The following is a 27,617-nucleotide window of genomic DNA, read 5'->3' as shown; positions in this document are numbered from 1 at the left end:
AACAAACATAAAAAGGACTCTGCTGTTGGGAAAGAAACTTAGATGAAACAAAAACAAATTTTGTCCTCTATGAAGGAGGTGGCGACTCTATGTATAATTAATAAAGAAAAGATCAGTGGTTGATACAATATCAATCCAAAATGTATCAGTATCCATATTCTTATGAAGCTCTATGTTCAGGGATACAACATATATATACAAAATGGCAACTTTATGGAGCATACAAGCCATTGGATTTCAGTAGCATCCCTATGTATCCATATCCATTCCCTTATGAGCTTAAAACTTGTATGCTGAGGTTTCATGGAGTCGAGGGTGAATCACCAATTGAGCATTTGAAGGAATATTACTGATTTATTGAAAAATTCTAGATTTTTTCGGAGGAATTGATCATGAAATTGTTTGTGATGACACTGGAAGATGTTGCAGAACAAATTTTTAGGTTGTTGTCCCCACAAAGCATCTTATTGTTGGAGGAAATTGAATGGTGGTTTGTAGAGGAGTTCTATGGTGTCATTGAAGAAAATGTATCTGTCATCAATCCATCAGTCTATTCTCCACAATGTTTACATTCCATAATCAGATTCAAATAGATCATTATATTGATCCTTTCACATGTATTATGTTGGCATTTGGCATTATAACAGACAAGGAGAGATTGTTGGCATTTCAATAAGGATATTGAGAAGGTTGTTGATGATTATTGATATAACCTATTAAGGATATTTACTGTCTTAATATTATTATTTTGTCATTGATGTCAAGAAATTGATTTTCTAATTCAGTATGATGTTGTCATATCTTGAGAAGTATGTTTGGATGAGTATAAAGATGTCGGTAAAAGAACAGAAAGAATATGATGAATAAGGGGAGAAATAAGTTATTCAATGGGCAACTCTTACCGAGTTAGACAATGATAAGATCATGATGTTTAGATTGTTTTGATATCATACATATGTTATTCATTGTAAGGTTAATACTACACTATGTTATCGAGCAAAGAACCTAGTCGGTAAATCCTAAGGTTATTGCTATTGGTTAATGAAGACAGAATGTCTACCGAGTGAAGTTTAGTATTTACCGAGTTGCAACCAAGTAATAACAGAATACATTAAATGATTACATGCATTATTTAATGAAGGAAGATGATGAGCTGGCTATGATTAAATGATTGGTATGTTGTGAATGAAGTTTGTTAAAGAATCTATGGCACAGGAAGATCTACAACTCAGATTGAACCGCAATACCCTAGCACAAGTTCCAAAAAATATATGCAAGTTCCTAAGCAGGGTAAAACATTTTTAGATCGAAGGATACATTGAACCTGGTCAAATTTTGAAGATCTGATGGCTATGATTGATCATGGGAAATGTGATCAAGGAGGTTAAGCAGTTGGCAAATTGTTTATAAATAAGGAACTGTTGATAAACAATGTATGTGGGCAAGTGTATACATAGGGATGCTACATAGTGATTACCGAGCACAGAAGCTTGAAGACCTATTTTGAATAACAGAGTATAGAGCCCATCAAAAGGACAAGATTAGTTCTATGTCTATATTATATTGAGCAAATAAGAAACTTCTTTAGCATTTTTAGATGTGACGTTGCAGATAGATTTTTATTACTGTTATTTTGTAAAGTGATAGAAAATCTCTTAACTGAGTGGACTTAATAGTCTTATTTGTAAAACCCTCTAGCAAGGTGACATTCTGATTGAGTGTTTGAAATCCTTTAACAAGGTCACTTCTAACAAGGTGAAGATCCTAATAGATCTGAGGGAAATCCCTTAACTGGGTCACATCTAGCAATGTGTTGTAATCTTTAACAAGATTTTCTTTTAACCGAGCATACTCTAGAAGAGTATATTTCTTAGTGGGTCCAAAATCCCATAGTGGTTTTTCCCTATTTGGGTTTCCACGTTAAATCTGGTGTTATGAGTGTTATGATGTTTATATGCTTTTGAGTTTGCATGTTTAGCAGTTTTGGTTATATTACTGAAGTATAGGTTACTGAGGTTGAATCTGACGTTTTTATGGAAGATTAAGTTTGAATGATTCACCCCCCCTCTCATCTTATTAGTTTGACATCTGTACTTAACATTAAGTATTAGAACTATCAATTGGTATTAGAGCCTTGGACTTTGGAAGAAAAAGTTTAAAGGTACTTGAGGAAAAGATCCAAAGATGTATAAGAGGGATGCGCCAAAGCTGAACAAGTCAAGTTTCTCTACATGACAGAAAAGGATGAAGCTGTACCTATCAGAAGTTGGAGAATATGTTGTATATTATCTGGAGAATGATTTCATCACACCGAGAACCTATCCATTGACAATGGAAGAAATAAAGGCAAAGCAAGAAAATATTCATGTAATGATTGAAATAACATCTGCATTGACTGATTCGGAGTTTAATGATCTAGAAGGCTGCAATGATGCAAAGGCAATGTGGGACAAGCTCATATCTGTGTATGGAGGTGATGAACAAGTACAAAGAGCAAAAATGGACAGTCTAAGAGGACAACTTGAATCTATGAGGATGAATGAAGGTGAGAACATAACCTAGTACAGTACAAGACTAAAGGAGATTGTGAATCAAATCAAAGGAGCAGATGGAACCATTGAAGAAAAGGATATAACAAGTAAGTTGTTAAGAACCCTTCTACCAGCTTATGCAATCCAAGTCTCTGCAATCAATGAATTGAGGTTTGTACCCAATATTCTAGTTTCTTTAGATGCTACTATTGGTAAGCTACATGCATTTGAGTTAAGTAACTTTGATAACAGTGGGTCATCGGTAAATAAAGTTGAATCTGCATTTAGTTCTTTTCATATTGGTGAATTAGATGATTACAATGATATAATGAGTAAGTACACTAAAGGGGATCACAGTGGAGCAAGTGAAAGATTTTGCAAGAACATGGAGGAAGTACACAAACTGTATGAGAAAATCAGAAAGCAAGAAGAGTTTGAAGCACTTTTAGCCAGAAGGTTACTGAGAGGCAAAGGTAAGTATAAAGGAAAACTACCTTTGAAATGTTTCAATTGTGATAAGATAGGACATATGGCTTCTAATTGTCCTGACAAAGATTCTACTGAAAAGAGTCTTGAAAAACCTAAGAATGCTATGTGTCGAGGATGCTAGATGGGTAAGATGATGAGATCAAGCTTTACAAGTAAGTCCTACACTTCTAAAGGAATTTTAGATCTAGTACACACTAATCTTTGTGGTCCTATGAAAGTTCAAAGTTATTATGGTGATAAATATTTCATATTATTTGTGGATGATTACTCAAGGATGATGTCAGTCATGTTTTTAAAAGAAAAATCAGAAGCTTTTCAAATGTTCAAATGGTACAAGGCAAGAGTTGAAAATGAAACAGGAAGACAACTAAAATGTCTTAGATCTGATAGAGGAGGAGAATTCACTTCTGATGAATTTAACTTATACTGCAATGAACATGGTATAAAGAGGCAAGTATCTGCACCAAGAACACCTCAGCAAAATGGGATAGCCAAGAGAATAAACAGATCAATTGTGGATTGTGCAAGAACCCTGATGATAGAAAAGAGGGTACCTCAAACATTTTGGAGAGAAGCAATCAGCACTGCAGTTTACACCCTGAACCGAGTTCAACTGAAGAAAGGAACTATGAAGACACCATATGAAATCTGGTATGACAAGAAACCTAATGTAAGTTACTTTAAAATCTTTGGAAGTAGATGCTATGTTCACAAAGATGACAGAAATGGAAAATTTGATCAGAAAAGTGAAGAAGGAACATTTCTTGGTTATTCTTCTAGAAGTAAAGCATTTAAATGTCTGATCAAATCATCTAACAAATTAGTAGAAAGTGCAAATGTGAAAATTGATGAATTTGCAGAAAGAAATGATGAAGGAAATTCCAAAGAACCAAAAGATTATGATGAATTTGTCTATGTTCAACCGACAAGTCTTACTGAGAAAACTGTAGAAGGAAATGAAGAGAATATCCAATTACTGAGTGATGAAGAAGATCATACAGAGCCTACCGAGCCTGTATTAGCCAAGTATGTCAGAAGACATCACGTACCAAGTTAGATTATAGGAGATAAGGATGATCCAGTGATGACAAGGAACAAACTGAGACAGAACACATGTTTGATATCTGATTTTGAACCGAGAATAGTGAAAGAGGCATTTAATAGTGAAGATTGGATAAATGCTATGACAGAAGAGATTGATCAAATCAAGAAGAATGACACATGGACTCTAATCCCAAGACCAAAGGACAAAAATGTAATCAGTACAAAGTGGATTTTCAGAAACAAGTTGAATGAAAAAGGTGAGGTCATTCAAAATAAAGCAAGACTAGTTTGCAAAGGTTATACTCAAGAAGAAGGAATTGATTATGGTGAAACTTTTGCACCTGTGGCTAGACTTGAAGGAGTAAGAACATTGTTGGCATATACTACTTTCAAAATTTTCAAGGTATATCAAATGGATGTCAAATCTGCATTTTTGAATGGTATATTAGAAGAAGAAGTTTTTATTGAACAACCGAAAGGATTTGTTGAAGACAAGAATAAAGATCAGGTATGTAAATTGAACAAAGCTTTATATGGTCTGAAACAAGCACCTAGAGCATGGTATGAGAGATTGCACTCTTATTTGATCAAGATTGGTTTTATAAGGACAAGTGAAAACAATAACATGTACATGAAGAATGATGAAAATAGAATACTGATCTCAACCATATTTGTTGATGACATTATATTTTGTGGAATGGACTCTCTATGCAAGAACTTTGGAAATGAAATGAGCAAAGAATTTGAGATGTCATTAATCGGTGAGATAAATTATTTTATAGGTTTACAGATACTGCGAATGAAAAATGAGATTTTCATTACTCAATCCAAGTACATAAAAGAAATCTTGAAGAAATTTGGAATGGAGGATTCAAAACCAGTAAGTACTCCTATGACTACCAACTGTAAACTATCAAAGAATGATGAATCTGCATCTGTTGATGAGACACTTTACTGATCCATGATTGGAAAGTTGCAATATGTTTTTCACAGTAGGCTAGACATAGCACATGCAGTAGATATAGTTGCAAGATTCTCTGCAGATCCTAAGGAAACACACATGACAACAATCAAGAGAATTTTTAGATACTTGAAAGGCACTGAGGATTATGGCTTAGTATATTAGAAAGGAAATGACTTTGATTTAAAATTTTATACCATTGTTGATTGGGCAGGCAACATTGATGACAGGAAAAGCACAAGTGGAGGAGCTTTCTTTTTAGGAGAAAGACTAGTGAGTTAGCTTAGCAAGAAACAAGGATGTGTTTCACAGTCAACAACAGAAGCTGAATACGTTGCTGCAACATTGAATTGTACCAACATAGCATGGATCAAACAACTGCTGGATGAAATTAATGAGAAAGTTACCGAGCCAGTAACTATATTCTGTGACAATACTAGTGCCATTAACATTTCAATGAATCCTGTTATGCACTCTAAGATAAAGCACATCTCTATCAAATATCATTATCTTAGAGAAGAAGCTCAAGAGAAGAAAGTGGTGTTGGAATATGTTAGCACAAAGGAACAAATAGCATATATCTTTACCAAGCCACTGCCAAGGGACACTTTTGAGTATCTCAAAAGTAAGTTAGGGGTCCTACCCCTATCTTCTACTCACTGACTGAGTTCGGTGAAAGCATCAATTCGATGACTCTACAAAATATATTTCAGGAGTTGATGCTGATTTACATACTTTAGGAGGTTTTCTAAAGGTGTACAGAAAACAATAAATAGGGAATAGGAATTGAAGACAAAATGCTCTGACTGAGACTAAGTTGAGACATATCAGTAATGAATTCACTTCTCAGCGAAAGAAATTATGTTTTAGTTCTTTACTTTTTGGCATTGTTGTCAAAGGGGGAGAAGACTAATATATGAGGGAGAAGACTAATGTATGGGGGAGAATTCTGATGACAGGAGGAGAGCATTTCAGCATTTCACAGCAATCTGAATCCAAATCAATAAGGTCAAATCAATTGGTTTTGCCATCAATGCCAAAGGGGGAGATTGTTGGCATTTGGCATTATAATAGACAGGGAGAGATTGTTGGCATTTCAATAAGGATATTGAGAAGGTTGTTGACGATTATGGATATAACTGATTAAGGATATTTACTATCTTAATATTATTATTTTGTCATTGATGTCAAGAAATTGATTTTCTAATTCAGTATGATGTTGCCATATCTTGAGAAGTATGTTTGGATGAGTATAAAGATGTCGATAAAAGACATAGAAAGAATATGATGAATAAGGGGAGAAATAAGTTATTCAATGGGCAACTATTACCGAGTTAGACAATGATAAGATCATGATGTTTAGATTTTTTTGATATCATACATATGTTAATGATTGTAAGGTTAATACTACACTATGTTACCGAGCAAACAACCTAGTTGGTAAACCCTAAGGAACCTATTCGGTAAATCCTAAGGTTATCGCTATCGGTTAATGAAGGCAGAATGTCTACTGAGTGAAGTTTAGTATTTACCAAGTTGCAACCGAGTAATAACAGAATACATTAAATAATTACATGCATTATTTAATGAATGAAGCTGATGAGTTGGCTATGATTAAATGATTGGTATGCCGTGAATGAAGTTTATTAAAGAATCTATGGCAAAGGCAAATTGGCAGGAAGATCTACAACTCAGATTGAACCGCAATACCTTAGCACAAGTTCCAAGAAATATATGCAAGTTCCTAGGTGGGGTAAAACATTTTTCAGATCGAAGGATACATTGAACCTGGTCAAAGTTTGAAGATTTGATGGCTATGATTGATCATGGGAAATGTGATCAAGGAGATTAAGCGATTGGCGAATTGTTTATAAATAAGGAACTGTTGATAAATAATGTATGCGGGAAAGTGTATGCACAACGATGCTACATAGTGATTACCGAGCACAGAAGCTTGAAGACCTATTTTGAATAACATAGTATAGAGCCCAACAAAAGGACAAGATTAGTTCTATGTCTCTATTATATTGAGCAAATAAGAATCTACTTTAGCATTTTTAGATGTGAAGTTGCAGATAGATTTTTATTACTGTTATTTTGTAAAGTGACAGAAAATCTCTTAACCGAGTGGACTTAACAGTCTTATTTGTAAAACCCTCTAGCAAGGTGACATTCTGATTGAGTGTTTGAAATCCTTTAACAAGGTCACTTCTAACAAGCTGAAGATCCTAACAGATCTAAGGGAAATCCCTTAACTGGGTCACATCTAGAAATGTGTTTGTAATCTTTAACAGGATTTGCTTTTAACTGAGCATACTCTAGAAGAGTATATTTCTTAGTGGGTTTGAAATCCCACAGTGGTTTTTCCCTATTTGGGTTTCCACGTTAAATCTAGTGTTATGAGTGTTATGATGTTTATATGCTTTTGAGTTTGCATGTTTAGCAGTTTTGGTTATATTACTAAAGTATAGGTTACCGAGGTTGAATCTGATGTTTTTATGGAAGATTAAGTTTGAATGATTCACCCCCCCTCTCATCTTATTAGTTTGGCATCTATACTTAACATTAAGTATCAGAACTATCATATTAATGCATTCTTCAGCATAAGGAGAAAGGAAGGAGAATCTATAAAAGGATTAATTGATAGAACAATGACAACTTATTTGCAAATACTTGATGATATAAGGCCTACTATATATCTATGCTCACAGAATTACTCATGAGGGAATGTGAACCCAGTAATTTGGAATTAGCGTGTTCGGTTGCTGTAGAGATGAACAAGGCACTACATGATATATGCGAGAAGAGTAACATCAACATAAGAGATGCAAATGAAGACGAATATATAGGAGAATCAATTATCCATTTGGAAGGCCCATCTAATGAAGAAGCAATTGATGATGTTTTTTGAGTATGAGTCAGAACCTGAAGAAATTATTTTTGATAGTGATGATGAGGAATGGTCTCCATGTGAAGAAGCATACTTGTTTGACAATGACCAAATGGCTGATTCATCCATACATGAGAACTGTGATGATTTAATTGGTGAAGAAGAATAATATTCACTCAGTAGTGAAAAAATTTCAGATTTGTTGGATATAGAGTATCATAAATATAAGAGAAATTCAAAAATTCTATCTCCTACATAGATAAAATTTGATATTGAAGATATGCATCATAGAAATTTATGGAAGACAGGAGAGGTTGTATCTAATAAAAATGTGCATTGTGATCAACACATGGAAGAAAATACATTTGAAAATGGCCTCCAAATTTTTTCAAATCCATTAAATGGCGAAGTCTCAGAGGAAACTCAAATATTTTGCCAGGGCATATACACATATGGTATGTTTGAATTTTCCAGTCCAATATTTGAAGAGGAAAAAGTAAGTTTAGATGGAATGAGCGGTATAGTGATGGATGTTGGTTCAGTGGGAAAATATGAGGTGTATAGTTTTGTGGAGGAATGTGAAACAATATCTGAAGAAAAAAAAATTACATCTTGAGTTCCAATGTTAACATTTCTAAGGATGAAATAAAAGTTGAACAACAAATTTTTTTGATTAAAGTGGAAAACCCCTATAATATAGGGATGAAGAATAGGGCATTTGTGGACATGAAGATACTTCGAAAGGAAAATAGGAAAAATATAAGTTTTTAACTTTTTATGAGGAAATACCTGAAGAAGAGAGTAATAATATTTTGAACCCTAATATTGATATCTTGCCTAAACCTAAGCATGAAGTAGAAGGAAAAAACAAATGTCAAGTGGGTAATGTGAAACATGCTCAAAAAAGAGGAACGAGAAATAAGATATATGTAAACCACAGACAATTTCAAAGTGTGGATATAATAATTTATGAAATTCCAAAGTCCCCAAAAGTAAGGGGAAAAGGAGAAAGTAATTACCCGATTAATTACTCAAAAGACCATTATCTATGTTATAGGACAAATTATAATAATAGAAATCACTATAACATATATGAAAAACATGGAAAGATGACAATTGATGTGCCTCATGATGAAATCGGATTGGTCAAAGATGTGTGCCAAATTGGAATGTTGTTGCAAAATGAGAACTAGGTGTTTGATCCAACAAAAATGAGTGTTCATGTTTCTAGGACCTAGGGGCCACCAGATGCAGTTTTAACATAATCTACATAAGGGAGGTGATTGTCAATGGTCTACTCTACTAGAGAAAACTGGATTCTTGTTATGCTCGCAAGGGGCATACATCCCCAGACAGAGCCACAATCTGTTGGATCTCAAATCAACAGATTGGATAGGGTATAAGGAATTGCTAACTCCTATGATCAAACCCTCTAGTTGACTTGGCCAACTTATAGAGTGAAGCTATGTGGTTACTAACTCCCTCACTTCAGGCTCTGCAAGACCTAGGTGGGTATACCTATTCACTAGTGGCTTTCAATGAATAATGCTTTTTATAGAACATTGTTTATCTTAATCTAACTTCATCCTATCTCAGAATGGTATAGGTTCCTAGGATGTGTGGCTTTTAGATGAGTTAAAGATTGTTGTTGTGGAAGCTATTCGATCTTTGTACTTGAAATTTATAAGTATGTATACTATTGCTAACTGGTTTTATGTGTCCTACTCAGCTAGTCCTATTGCTAACTAGTTTTATGCATCCTACTCAACTAGTCCTATTGCTTTAATGTAAAAGTAATTAATATGGTAAAGGTTATTATTTGTGAATGACCAGTGTCTTTCTTGTTATTTGGGCTACAAAGTTTTATATTTCTCTAGGATTTAATGTATGATTTGTGAGACAGTTTTTAAAACCTACCCCCTTTGGTAAGTTTGTTAGTTATTGTTTCTTGTGAGATCTGCTAAATGTTTATATCATAAACCGCTTGAATGAATTTAACCTTAACCTTAAAGGACCATCCAAGGAAGAACTACAAGGAACAATTACAATTCGCAAGTAGATCCTTTTAATCCAAGTTTATAACATAGAAACATAAACTTTACTGTAAGAATACGAATAACCTTATCTCCTTTAGATAATATCATAAACATATGCCTATAGAAAATGAAATAACTCACAACACATATGTGAAGGAAAACAACTGGTTGTATTAAAAGGGTCAAAATAGTACCATATTATCCATAGTCTCTCCTATATTTTTCTCTCACTCTCCCCCTCATATCTAAATTTTTTAACCACTTATATGTGGTTGAATGGGCACCATACCCCTTTTGGGGTGAAAATTCACCATTTTACATTAAAATTAACAAAACCCTTTGAAATTAATATGCAAACTAGTTAGTCAATAACCTTGCTTTAAGCTATCTTTCGGGTTTGTGCTCGGTTGGCAACCTTATACTTTAGATACAAATCTGAATTTTTTTGTGGTGGTAGGAAACATGCACTTCTAAAATGGGTCTTCATCAGATTTGATATTTTCATATATTTTCATTCCAAGTCGACATATTCTTTCATGTAGGTCGAAATAACAGACTTTTCCACCTTATTACGGTCTTCTGTGTGGTCTACAACTAAAAACACATTGTACAAATCTAATATGTTTACTAGAGTTTGGAAACTTGATTTTCTAAAATGGGCATTTCTTATATTTTCATGTTTCATTCATTTTAATTCTTTGTTCATATCATCGTTTCTATAGATAAAAAACACTAGCCTTTCATGGGGTCCATTGGAATTAATTTATTCATATCCTACTTTACTCTAGTTGTTCAAATCATTAATCATCCATTGTGTGTCATTTCCATGAAGTGACCACCATTTTTAATAGTAGGGTGCTTGAAATTATTTGGAAATTTGAAGCCCCAACAAGTTCCAAAGACATTGAGAGGGGGTGAATCAATGTCTAACCGGTTAGTAGAATATTTAAACTTATTTATAACTTTGCATCCCAAAATAGTGTACCGGTAAATAAGAATTATTGCAATAAACAAAAATAATAGAGACAACATAGAAACAAACCATAACACAAGATATTTAACTAGGAAACCTGGTGTGGAAAAAACCTTGATGGGTATTGTGACCCATAATATTTTCTCACTGGCCAATGAATAAATACTACTTACAATGAGGGGCCTGCACATGCAGGGAGGCCAACAGCCTAGAGCTCACTGCTCAATAAAGAGTCACACTGACTACAAAATGGATTATCAAATCCAATACAATGTAGTGCTCAAAACAACATCTCTAATGCCAGGTTCAACACTGGTTTAAGCTCAGTCTATAACCAAAACCTTCGCTACAACTATATCACCTTGTACAATAAAATTGTCTCATCACCTACTACAATTCCTTATCTCTGTCTCTCATCATCTCAAAATGACTTATAAGATCTCATACATATATGAGTCTTTTACAATATACCATGTTGGATTACAAGAGATAATTAAATTACAAAACAATTCATATAAACAAAAACTTAATCCCATGTTGGCTGGAGTGCTAGTATGCTTTGTTGCCGATATAATCTAAATGCTGGTGAAGTTCCTGTTAGTGCCAGTGTCTGCCGGTGTATGAAGTTTGTGATGTCGGGCATGTAGAAACCAATTATCGGTGACTTTCTATTTGGTTGTTAGATGGTTTCCATCAATGACAGCATCACCTATTCTCATAAGAGTGTAGAATGACAACAATCTCCCCCTTTGGCATTGATGGCAACACTCGTGAGAAAAATCAAAACTATTATCCAAAAACTGAAATAAAAAAAGATGTGCTCCCCTTGAGCAAGTGATCTCCTCTGTACATGCATTTTTCTCTACACTACTCCCCCTTTGACATCAATGACAAAGGATGTCATTAATAATCAAAAGAGTACAAAAATTCTACCTCAAGGTTTGTAATGAGTTGGTTACAATCTGAAAGATGTCCACCAAAATCATATTCAGACTCTGCATAAATTTGTTGCTATCATCTAAAGTTGCCTCAATTTGCTGGATCATACCGGTGAGAGTTTCATCAGTTCTCTGATCACTCTTCTTAATCCATTGTTTTGAAAATTCTTTCTTTACTTCTTCTACCTTTTCTTTTCCCTTCAAACTAGATCCTTTGTTGTTTGTTGGTGTATTCTTGCTTCTACAGAATTTAGCAATATGTCTAATCTTGTTACATGCATAAAAAGTTACATTATTCCTCTAAATAGCCTTTCCATATCCTTGACTGGTTTGTGATATGCATTGATTAGATAAATGCCCAAATCTTCCACAAACATAGCATTTCACATTCATTCTGCAATTTTTTGAATTATGACCAACTTTGTTGCATTTGGAACATTAACCGGTGGGTGAGTTCATATTCTAATTATTTCTAAATCTACACTAATTTGCTCTAATACCAATTGTTAGATTCAATGACAGTCTCAAAGACACTGAGAGGGGGGTTGAATCAGTGTCTAACTGGTTAGCAGAATATTTAAACTTATTTATAACTTTTCATCCCAAAACAATGTACTGGTAAATAATGTTGAGACATCAACCAACTAGGACTCGATCCTAGGACCTTCCATATGCTACTAGATTGCTCTACCACTGAGCTACTAGCCCCTCTTGGACCAGTCCATCATCGGTCCAGGTGTGGCTTATTTCCAACACCAACACCCCTCCTTAAGCCACACCTCTCATGTGCTTGGGGCTCCTAGCCTATACCTGGCTCTGATACCATGTTGAGAAATGGACTAGCTAGGAATCGAACCTAGGACCTTCCATATGCTATTGGAGTGCTATACCACTAAGCTATTGGCCCCTCTTGGACTAGTCCATCGTCAGTCCGGGTGTGGCTTATTTCCAACACCAACAAATAATAATTATTGCAATAAACAGAAATAATAGAGACAACATAGAAACACACCATAACACAAGATATTTAATGAGGAAGCCAAGTGTGGGAAAAACCTCGGTGGGATTTGTGACCCACAATATTTACTCACTGGCCAATGAATAAATACTACTTACAATGAGGGGCCTGCACATGCAGGGAGGCAACAGCCTAGAGCTCACTGCTCAATAAAGAGTCACATTGACTACAAAATGGATTATCAAATCCAATACAATGTACTGCTCAAAACAACATCTCTAATGCGAGGTTCGGTACCGGTTTAAGCTCAATCTATAACCAAAACCTTCACTATCAACTATATCACCTTGTACAATAAAATTGTCTCATCACCTACTACAATTCCTTATCTCTGTCTCTCATCATCTCAAAATGACTTATAATATCTCATACATATATGAGTCTTTTACAATATACCATGTCAGCTTACAAAAGATAATTACATTACAAAAAAATTCATATAAACAAAAAAATAATCCCATGTCGGCTGGAGTGCCGGTATGCTTTGTTGCCGATGTAATCTGAATGCCGGTGAAGTGCCTGCCGGTGTTGGTGTCTGCCGGTGTATGAAGTTTGTGATGTCGGGCATGTAGAAACCAATTTCTGGTGACTTTCCAGTTGGTTGCCAGATGGTTGCCATCAATGACAACATCAACTATTCTCATAAGAGTGTAGAATGCTAACAGTTAGAGCCAGTTGTTGCCTCACATTTGAAATACCCAAAATCTGAACTTTGAATTGGTCCTAAGGTTGTATGAGGATCAAATAATAGTATATGCTCATTTTCCTACCTTGGTAGCATGTTTCAAACTTCAAAGCCTAACTCCTTACCATTTAAAATTTATGGCCGTTTTTCCTAATTTGGGTATTAAATTTAATGGGAAATATTTAAATTATTTTTTAAAAATAATTTAATATTTTAAATTGGTTCCTATATTCCCTATTATGATCATTTTGGGAGAAAAGTTATTTAAAAATATCACAACAGCTCCTACAAGTCCAAATCATAACCTTTGAGAGATTTAGGTTAGAGATGCTCCATTTTGGAGCATTCCTAACCCAAATTTATAACCACAAAATTAGAAGTTAAGATTGCTCAAAAATGGAGCATCTCTAACTCACAATTATAACCTCTCACAAAAGAGGTTAGGATTACTCCAAAATGGAGCATCTCTAACCTTATGTGGGCCCACTTTATGAGTTACATGTAAAGGTTAGAAATGCTCCCTTTTGGAGCATTCCTAACCTTTCTCACAAGACAGATGAAACCATGGTCGAAATCACCAAGGAACTTAGTTTTCGATTATAGTTGGAAAATTCAACTAGTTCAGAAGAAAGATAGCTGGAATAAGTCAGAATTGCTTTCACTTATTATTCAAGCATCTTGTGAGTTTTCACTCCCCACTCTTTACATTTTAAAAATCAATTATCCCATGAAGAGGTCACCCCCGGTATCAGATGGGTGTTATAATTCTTTGGTCAGTAACGGTGATATGGAGATTTTGAAGCTGACATTTTAAGAACCCACTATGCTTTCCATGACAACGTGTCCATGTCATCCTGGGGACTTATCTTCGCCTCCATTGACTTTGCAGCGATGAAGGGAAGCACCCTGCCATTAAAACCTGTGACTTATAGACATGATTGATGGAAATGGAGCTTTTTGTTGCTACTCTCCATTTGTGTGGTCGCATAGACAATGCAGGTGAGCTGTTTGATAGAATGCTTTGAAGAAATGTGGCTGCATAAACCAAGCAAGTTAACTATTTGATAGAATGGGAGGACCTCACCTATTCTTTATTGTGTGGTGCCTATTCATTATTACCATCACCCTTACCCGAAGTACCATGAGTGTGAATGCTTCGGTGAGATGCGGTAGCATAGACAATGCACTTGAACTATTTGACAAAATGCTTCAAAATGCACCTGAACTGTTTGAGAAAATTAGTTTTAGAATGCATGAAAGCATTTAATTTGGAGACAAAAGAAATTAGGACAACAGAAGGTAATGTGGTGGCTAAACTTGATCCAATCTCTATTTCAATAGTGTTCATATTGCCTTTCAGAGACCAATTCATAAAGGTAGATAGGGAGTACGCAAATAGTTATTTTGTCAATAATGAAGCCTAGCATCTAAATAAAATAGCTAGAAAATGGTTGGAAAAACCAAGAAGAGGGAAAAAACAACTTCCCAAGATAATACACACGTCTGTTGATGAAGGATATAGAAAACATGGTTATTTTATTGAACCGGGTCATGGGAAATGAGGATTTGAATGACTTGAAAGGGTGGGTGTTTTTGTTCATCAACATCATCTGTGAAGGCGTACAATTTATAAATTGGGCTGAGATTATTAGTAATAATCTTCGCGATCAGCTGTTCAAATTGAGAAATAATTATAATTTCTATATGATATCATATCTCTTTTACGCCATTGTCGGAATGAAGAAATGACCAGGGTTGAATATTGAAGGCATTTATGATGATGCAACTCAGATTGACACTTATCATTCGGAGGTGCAGTTGGAGGAAAGCTATCATCACTTCAGGTGGGTTAATGATGTAGGTCCCGGGGACAACTGAGAGGGGGGGGGGGTGAATCAGTTGTCTAATAAATTCAAACCAAAATCTTATTAACCAACTTAATGCTTAATACCGATAAGATGTTAAATGTGTCGGTAAATAGTGTTAACAGGAAATGCTGTACCGGTAAGAATTAATGCATGAAACATAAGCACAAAGTCAACCACAACACATGACACAAATATTTGTACGTGGAAACCTTGTAAGGGGAAAAACCATGGTGGGAAACCTTACCCACAATCAAATGATACTACTGCAGATAGTAAGTGTACAAAGAGGGGTTTGCACATGCAGAAAGGCCAACAGCCTAGAGCTCATTGCTCAAACACAAATGGGAGTCACACTGACTACAGTTGGATGGTTAAATCCAATGAGAATGTACTGCACAAAATAGCATCTTCATATGCTGGATTCAGTACCGGTGTAATGCTGATATGCTTCTACAAAAACCTAACTTCACCTTCAAATGATGTCTTCATGTATATCTCTTCTTGATCTCACATATATCCTTCCTTAAATCTTTTTCGCATTCCACATTTGATCTTACAAATAAGATCTTACATTTATACCATACCTTAAGACCAATTTTAGTAGGTCGGCTCTACAATATATTACAATAATTTTTTTTACAAATAGTACAATATCCGATGCAATAACCAATTGAACATGTCAACTTAATGCTTTTATAACAATAATAAATCATCTCCATAGCATGCCATGCTGATCTGGAAAAGATAAACCTACCGGTGTAACCCTAGATAACCTGGACCTATTTGCCGGTAAAAGCAAATATGCAAATAAGAATATACCAATGATATTACTTCAAGGAAAAGTGTCCACATGATGTCTTCGACATTACCAAGTGTCTTCCATGTCATTGCAGGTACCGGTGAACATTATATCCTGCCGGTTAACCATATATCGGTGATTGTTTGAACAGTTTACTGATTGCCGGTGAATGTTGTTGGATCTCCAAAGTAGGTGTATTTAGCAGGTGTTGACATCAATGACAAAACCATACCAAAATACCAACAAATGATGCCTTTACTATGTTAACAGTAAGAGAACTACAAGGTAACATTGAACTCATAATATCTCTAGAAGCAATAACATTGGTACAGAAGTATGGTAGTTACTTCATATAGTTTTTGAAATTCACATACATTTGGATAGGAGGTTATGATGGCTGCCCTCTCATGTTGCGAAGGTTTCTTAAAGATAAGTTGATCCTCATTGAGGTGTGCAGGCAAATTGCACAGGTTAAAAAAAATTTCCGGAATAAAAGGCAAAGCATTATCTCTTTTCCTATTGGAGTTGATTATTACAGCTGTGAGAGCTACTCAGATGCTCAAAGTATTGAGAGGTCTATAGCAAAGATTAACCCATACCCTTATGATATGAGGTTTCCTTTTGATAGTAAAGGGTATACTGTAGGAGAGTTAGAACTTGGTGCCAAATTTGAGCACTTTCTTAAAATAGAGGATTTCTGGCAAGACTGTGAAGATGATTTTGAGGTACTGAGGAGGGATTGGATGAGGCTCATTGTCAAGTAGATAGTTCATTACAAAATTGAAATAAATGTGAATGGCATTAAGGATGGTGAATCTAATTTGATTGATGCTTTTTATTTTGAGAATATTGAACTTCTTCCTCTTCCATACATAAATTTGTTACTTCCAAAGATAAGAAGCATTCATGAAAGATCAGCCTATGTGGTTCGAAGAAAACTCGAATGGGTTAAAAGTAAGAGGATTGAGGCTACAACAACCCGACCTTTACATAAAGGTAATACTTCAAAAGATAGAAGTGGTGCACAAGGAATTTCTTCTCTTACAACTAATTTACATAGGTCAAATCTAGCTATGAGTCTACACTAAAATATATCCAAGGGAGGTGATGATGAAGAAGATCTCGAAAAAGGAAAGGATCTTGCAAAGGCATGTGAAGTTAGTTCTGTCATTAAGAAAAAGAGGTCAAAGACAAAAGGAGAGACAATGAATCTTGCCCAAGAGCTAGAAGATGAGTTGGAATGTATTTCACATCAACATCCTCCCAACATGGATAATCAACAAATCCCCTCTGTCTCACCCTCTATCATTATTTCGTCACCACAACATGATGATTTTTCCATTCATGAGGAAGTTGAAATGAATGATGTCCATACTGAAGTTCAATCTCCACTCTTTCCAAATGATCCAACATATTTAAGATTGACATTTTTTAATAATAAAGAATCATTGCCATCATCTTCATCATTTTGGTTACAACAAAGCTTATAGAGTAAGAAAAGTATTGTTTAGTGGATAGCTCCTAGTTTTGATGTGGTTGCAAATGCACTTCACAGGATAGCCAAACCCAAGAAAATAAAAGTTGCGTCCAGATTGGGAATTATTACTTCATCAGGAAATTTATGTGTTGAGGTAGCCCAACCTATTGTTGAAAAAGATTTAAGTGAAGCTAGTGAGGCAGATTTTAATGTGACATGGGTGGATCTAGGACCTACAACACATGAGGGAGTTGTTCAAAATTTTAAATTTCCACATCTATTCTTGTTGACAAAGGAAACAAAGATAAGGAAACAAAGGATCAACTAAAGCAACAGATATAGGTTCTCTCATCCTATATCAAATCCATTGTGGACTCTTTAGATGCACAGTTGGAGTTAGCATCAACTTCAACATTAATGCATGCTAAAGGAATTATTCAAAAGAAGGTGATTGAAGATATACATAAATGTAGGAGACACTGTAAAATGGTAGAGGAATGGATTAATCAAATGAAGTCAGAGACATTAGACTTCATTGGAAAAGCCAAAGATGTTCACATGAAACTTGATGTAGAGGAACAAGAAATTGCTACAAAATGGAAGAATTCCAAAGAACAAGAGATGTATTGGCAAGATACTTTGAAAGAATTCCAAAGAATAGCTAAAACAGATATGGATGTACTCATTGCTGAGAAACTCTTCTCTCATAAAGAAGAAAATCAATCAAGTACATGGTACAAGAGTATAAGTTGGAAATTGGAGAATATGAAGCAATGCCTAGTTGTGTATCAAAAACTCTTGGTAACTTGTGAGAAAACAAAAATGAAGGTAATAGAGGACACAATCAAGATTACTGGTGATATATCAATAAAGGAACAATTTTAGAAAATGGACAATCAAGTACTCTTAAGAAAATTTCATGATAGAATCAATACCGAGTTAGCAGATGTGCAGGTTTTGTATGCAAATAAAATGAAGAGACCCAGTGTTATTTTAGTTGCTTTAGATGCTTGTGACATGCCTTCATATTATCATGATTTGATTGAAATTCAGGATGGCCAAGCTACTGCCAAATTGAAGATGAATAATGTGATCATTCCCATATACAATTTCATGGTAGATGCTCTCAAAGCATACAAGTTGTTCAAGTCCAAAACACCAGTTCAATAGGATCCAGTAATCAACCAGCATGCTTCTCCATGATATTGAGAATTAATATCATGCTCTCATCTTTGTATATTCTCTTTTGTTGTGTTTTGATTAGGTCTCAAGTATTATTTTCAGTCTTATTGATTTAAATTGAGATTTTCCATCTCATGGAGTCAAAGGTTAGAAAGTCGACTTTTTCTATGCATAAATGTTTAAGTTATTAACTCATTATAATTTGTGTAGAAAAGAGTTAGTTAGTAACTCGGGATTAAAATTGGTTATTAGGTAGTTACTCATAGGATATTATAGATAGTGGAAAGATAGATTGTTAAAGGACTTTTTAGACTTTGTGAGTTTTGGGATAGCTAAAATTTTGGATTGTATAACTCCATCTTTTGAATACAAAGCAAATTGGAAGTGTTTCCATGATTGTCAAGTATTCATTTGCTTAATGTTATGTAATTATCATGTGATATTGAAATAACAAGTTTGCAAATTACTTTCCCAGTTTCATGAAGACAATGGTCAGATGACATTATAAACTTCTTTGGTATCTTTGAGGTATATTGGTGTCATGCAAATTTCAATGCTTCATTTCACTACCTTCTTATGCGTGGTCTAGAGTTGATAGTGATGATGTTAGAAATCAATGAAATCTAAATAAAAATTGTATGTTTGTTGTGTAGATTTCTTCTAAGTTCATATATAGTTAGTTTCCCCTTTTTCTTTTCAAATTAATTTTATTCAAAAATACAAATACCCCTATCATATGAGGGAGCTGCCCCTCTCAAATGCAGAGGAAGATCGTATCTTAAGAAGGATCTATCCAACTGTTGGGAACCTTTTCTTTGTCACTCCTCCATTGGGTACATAGTAAAAAAATTCAAAGTGACAAATCTATTTACCAACAAATTTACACCCTGTACATTTCATAAGGGTCTTTACATATTTCTCATCTATTACATGCAATGAAGGTGGACTTAGGGACTTGTTCTAGGTTCTGGCAAACAAACTCTTCTTCTTTCAATGATGTAGATTCACCCAAGGCTCTCTTGAGAGTCCTACTTATTGAGTGATCATGAAAAACCTCTAAAAAACAACTACCATACCTTTGCACACTTACCAACAGAGTTAGCTCATAATCTAAAGATATCTGAAGATAAATGTTACCTTTGCATTGCAGGCCAACCATAGAGTTCATGTGTTAAACCTATCCATGTCATAGTACTAGTCTAGATAAAATATTTGAAATATATTATCTCAATAGACAACTTATATAATAAGTGGGATTAAAATTGACCCCCCGACATTTTTAAAAATATGCCGAACCAGCAAGCTACTAATGAATAAAAAAAATGATCCCTGCATCACTTTCATGTTGAATCTGTTGGCATTACAGTAAGAAAGATTGTTGATATTCAATAAGGATATTGAGAAGGTTGTTGAAGATTATTGATATAACTGAAGAAGGATGATAACTATCTTTATAACATTATTTTGTCATTGATGTCAAGAAATTGATTATCTGATTCAGTATGATGTTGCCATATCTTGAGAAGATTGATTAGAAGAGAATTAAGATGTCGGTAAAAGACACAGAAAGAATGTGATGAATAAAGGGAGGAATAAGTTATTCAATGGGAAACTATTACCGAGTTAGACAATGATGATATCATGATGTTTAGAGTTTGTTGATATTCTACATATGTTATTGATTGTAAGGTTTATACTATACTATGTCACCGAGCAAAGAACCTAGTCGGTAAACCCTAAGGTTATCGATATCGGTTAATGAAGACGAAATGTCTACCAAGTAATGTTTAGTATTTACCGAGTTGCAATCGAGTTATGATAGTGCACATGGGATGGATAAAAGCATTATTTAATAAAGGACAATGATTAGCTAGAGATGTATAAATGATTGGTATGTCGTGCATGAAGTTTGTTAAGGATCTATGGCAAAGGAAAATCGGTAGGAAGATCTACAGTGCAGATTGAACCACAATAACCTTGTGCAAGTTCCAAGAAGGGAATGCAAGTCCCGAGGTAATGTAAAACATTTTCAGATCGGCAGGATACATTGAACCTGGTCAAGTTTGAAGATCTGATGGCTAAGATTGATCATGGGAAATGTGATCAAGGATATTTAGCGGTTAGCAATTGTTTATAAATAAGGAGTTAATAAACAATGTATGCGGGCAAGTGTATGCACAGGGGATGCTACATAGTGATTATCAAGCACAGAAGCTTGAAGACCTATTTGAATAACAGAGTAGAGAGCCCAGCAGAGGGACAGATAAGTCCTATGACTAGATTGTTTTGAGTAAACAAGAATTTGCTTTAGCATTTTAGATGTGAAGTTGCAGATAGATTTTTATTACTGTTATTTTGTAAGTGACAGAAAATCTCTTAACCGAGTGGACTTAACAGTCTTATATGTAAACCCTCTAGCAAGGTAATATTGTAAGTGAGTGTTTGAAATCCTTTGACAAGGTCACTTCTAACAAAGTGAAGATCCTAATAGATCTGAGGAAAATCCCTTAACCGGGTCACATCTAGCAATGTGTTTGTAATCTTTAACAGGATTTGCTTTTAACCAAGCATACTCTAGAAGAGTATATTTCTTAGTGGGTCCGAAATCCCATAGTGGTTTTTCCCTATTTGGGTTTCCACGTTAAATCTGGTGTTATGAGTGTTATTATGATTATGTGTTCATAAGTTTGCATGTTTAGCAGTTTTTGGTTAAGTTGCTAAACTATAAGTTATCGAGGTTGAATCTGTTGATTTTATGGAAGATTAAGTTTGTATGATTCACTCCCCCCTCTCATCTAGCTAGCTATTGGCATCTATACTTTACATTAAGTATCAGAACTAACAATTGGTATCAGAGCTTTGGACTCTGGAAGAAAAAGTTTAAAGGTACTTGAGGCAAAGATCCGAACATGTATAAAAGGGAGGCACTGAAGCTGAACAAGTCAAGTTTCTCCACATGGCAGAAAGACAACCAATATAGAGGACACCAATACTTCAGAAGGAGAGATAGAAAGACATGTCTAGTAGAAGATGAGGAATCCAACGATGATGAATCTGATGAAACTGATACTGAGGAAGTGGTTTATGTGGCTATTAAAGATGGATCTGATGAAGAAAGGTATGAAGAAAAAGCCCTAATATCTCACATAAATAATAATGATTCTTGGATCATAGATAGTGGATGCTCACATCATATGACAGGTGATAAACACAAGTTTGTTAAATTTGAAGACTATGATGAAGGCTATGTAAGATTTGGTAATGATGCACCATGTCCGGTGAAAGGTAAAGGATCTATAACACTTCTTGACAATGCTAAATATGATGATGTGTACTGGGTTTAAGGTTTGAAATACAATTTGTTGAGTGTAGCACAACTAAACAATATAGGATACCGAATAGAATTTCAGAAAGGAATTGTCAAAGTTCATGACAAACATGAAAAGTTAGCTGCTACCAGGACACAAACAAAAGGTAATAGATTTCATCTTGACTCAACTCGAAACAAGTGTCTTTATGCTAAGATAGATGATACCTGGTTATGGCATAAAAGGTTTTGTCATGTAAATTTTGATAATTTGATCAAAATAAGTAAGAAGCACCGAGTAAGAGGTCTACCAAGTCTTGAAAAACCTAAGAATGCTATGTGTCGAGGATGCCAGATGGGTAAGATGATGAGATCAAGCTTTACAAGTAAGTCCTACACTTCTAAAGGAATTTTAGATCTAGTACACACTAATCTTTGTGGTCCTATGAAAGTTCAAAGTTATTATGGTGATAAATATTTCATATTATTTGTGGATGATTACTCAAGGATGATGTCAGTCATGTTTTTAAAAGAAAAATCAGAAGCTTTTCAAATGTTCAAATGGTACAAGGCAAGAGTTGAAAATGAAACAGGAAGACAACTAAAATGTCTTAGATCTGATAGAGGAGGAGAATTCACTTCTGATGAATTTAACTTATACTGCAATGAACATGGTATAAAGAGGCAAGTATCTGCACCAAGAACACCTCAGCAAAATGGGATAGCCAAGAGAATAAACAGATCAATTGTGGATTGTGCAAGAACCTTGATGATAGAAAAGAGGGTACCTCAAACATTTTGGAGAGAAGCAATCAACACTGCAGTTTACACCCTGAACTGAGTTCAACTGAAGAAAGGAACTATGAAGACACCATATGAAATCTGGTATGACAAGAAACCTAATGTAAGTTACTTTAAAATCTTTGGAAGTAGATGCTATGTTCACAAAGATGACAGAAATGGAAAATTTGATCAGAAAAGTGAAGAAGGAACATTTCTTGGTTATTCTTCTAGAAGTAAAGCATTTATATGTCTGATCAAATCATCTAACAAATTAGTAGAAAGTGCAAATGTGAAAATTGATGAATTTGCAGAAAGAAACGATGAAGCAAATTCCAAAGAACTAGAAGATTATGAAGAATCTATTTATGTTCAACCGAGAAGTCCTACCGAGAATGCTGCTGAAGAAAATGAAGATAATGTCCAATTACTGGGTGATGAAGAAGATCATACAAAACCTACTGAGCCTGTATTAGCCAAATATGTCAGAAGACATCATGCATCAAGTCAGATTATAGGAGATAAAGATGATCGAGTGATGACAAGGAACAAATTGATACATAACACATGTCTGATTTCTGAATTTGAACCGAGAATAGTGAAAGAGGCATTTAATAGTGAAGATTGGGTAAATGCTATGACATAAGAAATTGATCAAATCAAGAAGAATGACACATGGACACTAATCCCAAGACCAAAGGACAAAAATGTAATTGGTACTAAGTGGATTTTCAAAAACAAGCTAAATGAAAAAGGTGAAGTGATTCACAACATAGCAAGAGTAGTTTGCAAAGGTTATGCTCAAGAAGAAGGAATAGATTATGGTGAGACTTTTGCACCTGTGGCTAGACTTGAGGGCGTAAGAACATTGTTGGCATATGTTGCTTTCAAAAATTTCAAGGTATATCAAATGGATGTCAAATCTGCATTTTTGAATGGTATACTAGAAGAAGAAGTTTACATTGAACAACCTGAAGGATTTGTTGAAGACAGAAGTAAAGATCAGGTATGAAAACTGAACAAAGCTTTATATGGCCTGAAGCAAGCACCTAGAGCATGGTATGAAAGATTGGTTTTATAAGGACAAGTGAAAACAACAATATGTACATGAAGAAAGATGAGGACAATGGAATACTGATCTCAGCCATATTTGTTGATGACATTATATTTTGTGGTAATGACTCCTTATGCAAGAATTTTGGAAATGAAATGTGCAAAGAATTTGAGATGTCACTAATCAGAGAGATAAAGTATTTTATAGGTTTATAGATATTGCAAATGAAAGATGAGATTTTCATTACTCAATCCAAGTACATAAAGGAAATCTTGAAGAAATTTGGAATGGAGGATTCTAAACCAGTAAGTACTCCTATGACTACTAACTGTAAATTATCAAAGAATGATGAATCTGCATCTGTTGATGAGACACTTTACCGATCTATGATTGGAAAATTGTAATATGTTGTGCATAGTAGACTAGATATAGCACATGTAGTACGTATTGTAGCAAGATTCTCTGCAGATCCCAAGGAGACACATATGACAACAATCAAGAGAATTTTCAGATACCTGAGAGGCACTGAAGATTATGGCTTAGTATATGAAAAGAGGAATAATTTTGATTTAAAAGTTTATACTGATGCTGATTGGGCAGGCAACATAGATGACAAGGAAAGCACAAGTGGTGGAGCTTTCTTTGTGGGAGAAAGACTAGTGAGTTGGCTTAGCAAGAAACAAGGATGTATCTCACAATCAACAATAGAAGCTGAATATGTTGCTGCAGCATTAAATTGTACCAATATAGCATGGATCAAACAACTGTTGGAAGGTACAAATGAGAAAGTTATCGAGCCAGTAACTATATTTTGTGATAATACTAGTGCCATTAACATTTCAAAGAATCCAGTGATGCACTCTAAGACAAAGCATATATCTATAAAGTATCACTATATCAAAGAAGAAGTTCAAGAGAAGAAAGTTGTGCTAGAATATATCAGTTCAAAGGAGCAATTAGCAGATATCTTCACAAAGCCATTGCCAAGGGACACTTTTGAGTATCTCAGAAGCAATTTAGGGGTACTCACTGACCGAGTTCGGTGAAAGTATCAATTTGATTAATCTAGAGAATATTATGTGTGGATTGATGCTGATTTATGCACTTTAGAAGGTTTTTCTAATGTTGTGCAGGAAATTTTGAATAGAGACAAGTTGATTTTACCGAGATAGAGATGACACACAAAAAGACAATTCACTTCACAGAGGAAGCAATCATGATTTACTTCTTTTACTTTCTGGCATTGTTGTCAAAGGGGGAGAAGACTAAATGGTTGAAAGACTAAATGGTTGACTGAATGGTAAAACCCTGAATGATGAATAACAAAAGACTAATGACAGGGGGAGAAGATTGCAAAAATGGAGAAGACTAAATGCAAGACAACAGCTCAGTAGCCTAATGAAAAATGGAGAAGACTTAAGAAGACAACAGATCAAGGATAACAGGAGAAGTCTAACAGTAATCTAAATTTGAATCAATTTGAATATCTTGTTGGTATTACCATTTAATTGTTGGTTTTGCCATCAATGCCAAAGGGGGAGATTGTTGGCATTATAGTAAGAAAGATTGTTGATATTCAATAAGGATATTGAGAAGGTTGTTGAAGATTATTGATATAACTGAAGAAGGATGATAACTATCTTTATAATATTATTTTATCATTGATGTCAAGAAATTGATTATCTGATTCAGTATGATGTTGTCATATCTTGAGAAGATTGATTAGAAGAGAATTAAGATGTTAGTAAAAGACACAGAAAGAATGTGATGAATAAAGGGAGGAATAAGTTATTCAATGGGCAACTATTACCGAGTTAGACAATGATGAGATCATGATGTTTAGAGTGTGTTGATATTCTACATATGTTATTGATTGTAAGGTTTATACTATACTATGTCATCAAGCAAAGAACCTAGATGGTAAACCCTAAGGAACCTAGTCAGTAAACCCTAAGGAACCTAGTCGGTAAACCCTAAGGTTATTGATATCGGTTAATGAAGGCAAAATGTCTATCGAGTAATGTTTAGTATTTACCGAGTTGCAACCAAGTTATGATAGTGCACATGGGCTAGATAAAAGCATTATTTAATAAAGGACAATGATTAGTTGGAGATGTATAAATGATTGGTATGCCATGCATGAAGTTTCTTAAGGATCTATGACAAAGGAAAATCAGCAGGAAGATCTATGGCGCAGATTGAACTGCAATAACCTTGTGCAAGTTCCAAGAAGGGAATGCAAGTCCCGAGGTAAGGTAAAACATTTTTAGATCGAAAGGATACATTGAACTTGGTCAATTTTGAAGATCTGATGGCTAAGATTGATCATGGGAAATGTGATCAAGGAGATTTAGTGGTTAGCAATTGTTTATAAATAAGGAATTGTTAATAAACAATGTATGCAGGCAAGTGTATGCACAGGGGATGCTACATAGTGATTACTGAGTACAGAAGCTTGAAGACCTATTTGAATAACAGAGTAGAGAGCCCAGCAGAGGGACAAATAAGTCCTATGACTAGATTGTTTTGAGCAAATAAGAATCCACTTTAGCATTTTAGATGTGAAGTTGCAGATAGATTTTTTTTACTGTTATTTTGTAAGTGACAGAAAATCTCTTAACCGAGTGGACTTAACAGTCTTATATGTAAACCCTCTAGCAAGGTAACATTCTAAGTGAGTGTTTGAAATCCTTTGACAAGGTCACTTCTAACAAAGTGAAGATCCTAACAGATCTGAGGGAAATCCCTTAACCGGGTCACATCTAGCAATGTGTTTGTAATCTTTAACAAGATTTTCTTTTAACCGAGCATACTCTAGAAGAGTATATTTCTTAGTGGGTCCAAAATCCCATAGTGGTTTTTCCCTATTTGGGTTTCCATGTTAAATCTGGTGTTATGAGTGTTATTATGATTATGTGTTCATAAGTTTGCATGTTTAGCAGTTTTTGGTTAAGTTGCTGAAGTATAAGTTACCGAGGTTGAATCTGTTGAATTTATGGAAGATTAAGTTTGTATGATTCACCACCCCCCCTCTCATCTTGTTAGCCATTGGCATCTGTACTTTACATAAACTATGTGAGGCCCTACCCTGACCCATCCTATCTCTTCAGCTATTTTTATTTTGGAACTAGTTTGGATACTAGTTTTGACACACTATGGATATAGAACTTTTCATGGTCCCACGATTTTGGTAACATTGATATATATGGATGCTTCATTTCTATGCCTTGTGGATTATAGAATATTATATGATTCTAGATTAGGGTAATATTGTGATGATGCAGGTTATTATCTGAATTTCAGGATTTGATATAATGTTAGGAAAATGTTTGCATATCTTTTAGATGGATCAAATTTTGAGGATTATGAGGAAATTGCTTTGATTTGTGACAAATCGTATTTTATAATGTCAAGTCTTTGCAGAATGAATGTATTGTATTCTGATTATGTGATTATATATTATATGAGGCTATTTGGGAAGTGCTAATGTTTAAATTGAGATGTGCAGGAAAATATCCATGTGACCATGGAAATATTATGGAGAATCAAGCCTAGGCCAATGTGCGTTAGTAAAACCAGGGGTTG

Source organism: Cryptomeria japonica, chromosome 3 (genome assembly GCF_030272615.1).
Source record: "Cryptomeria japonica chromosome 3, Sugi_1.0, whole genome shotgun sequence".
Taxonomy (NCBI): domain Eukaryota; kingdom Viridiplantae; phylum Streptophyta; class Pinopsida; order Cupressales; family Cupressaceae; genus Cryptomeria; species Cryptomeria japonica.
This window is presented reverse-complemented; position numbering follows the sequence as displayed.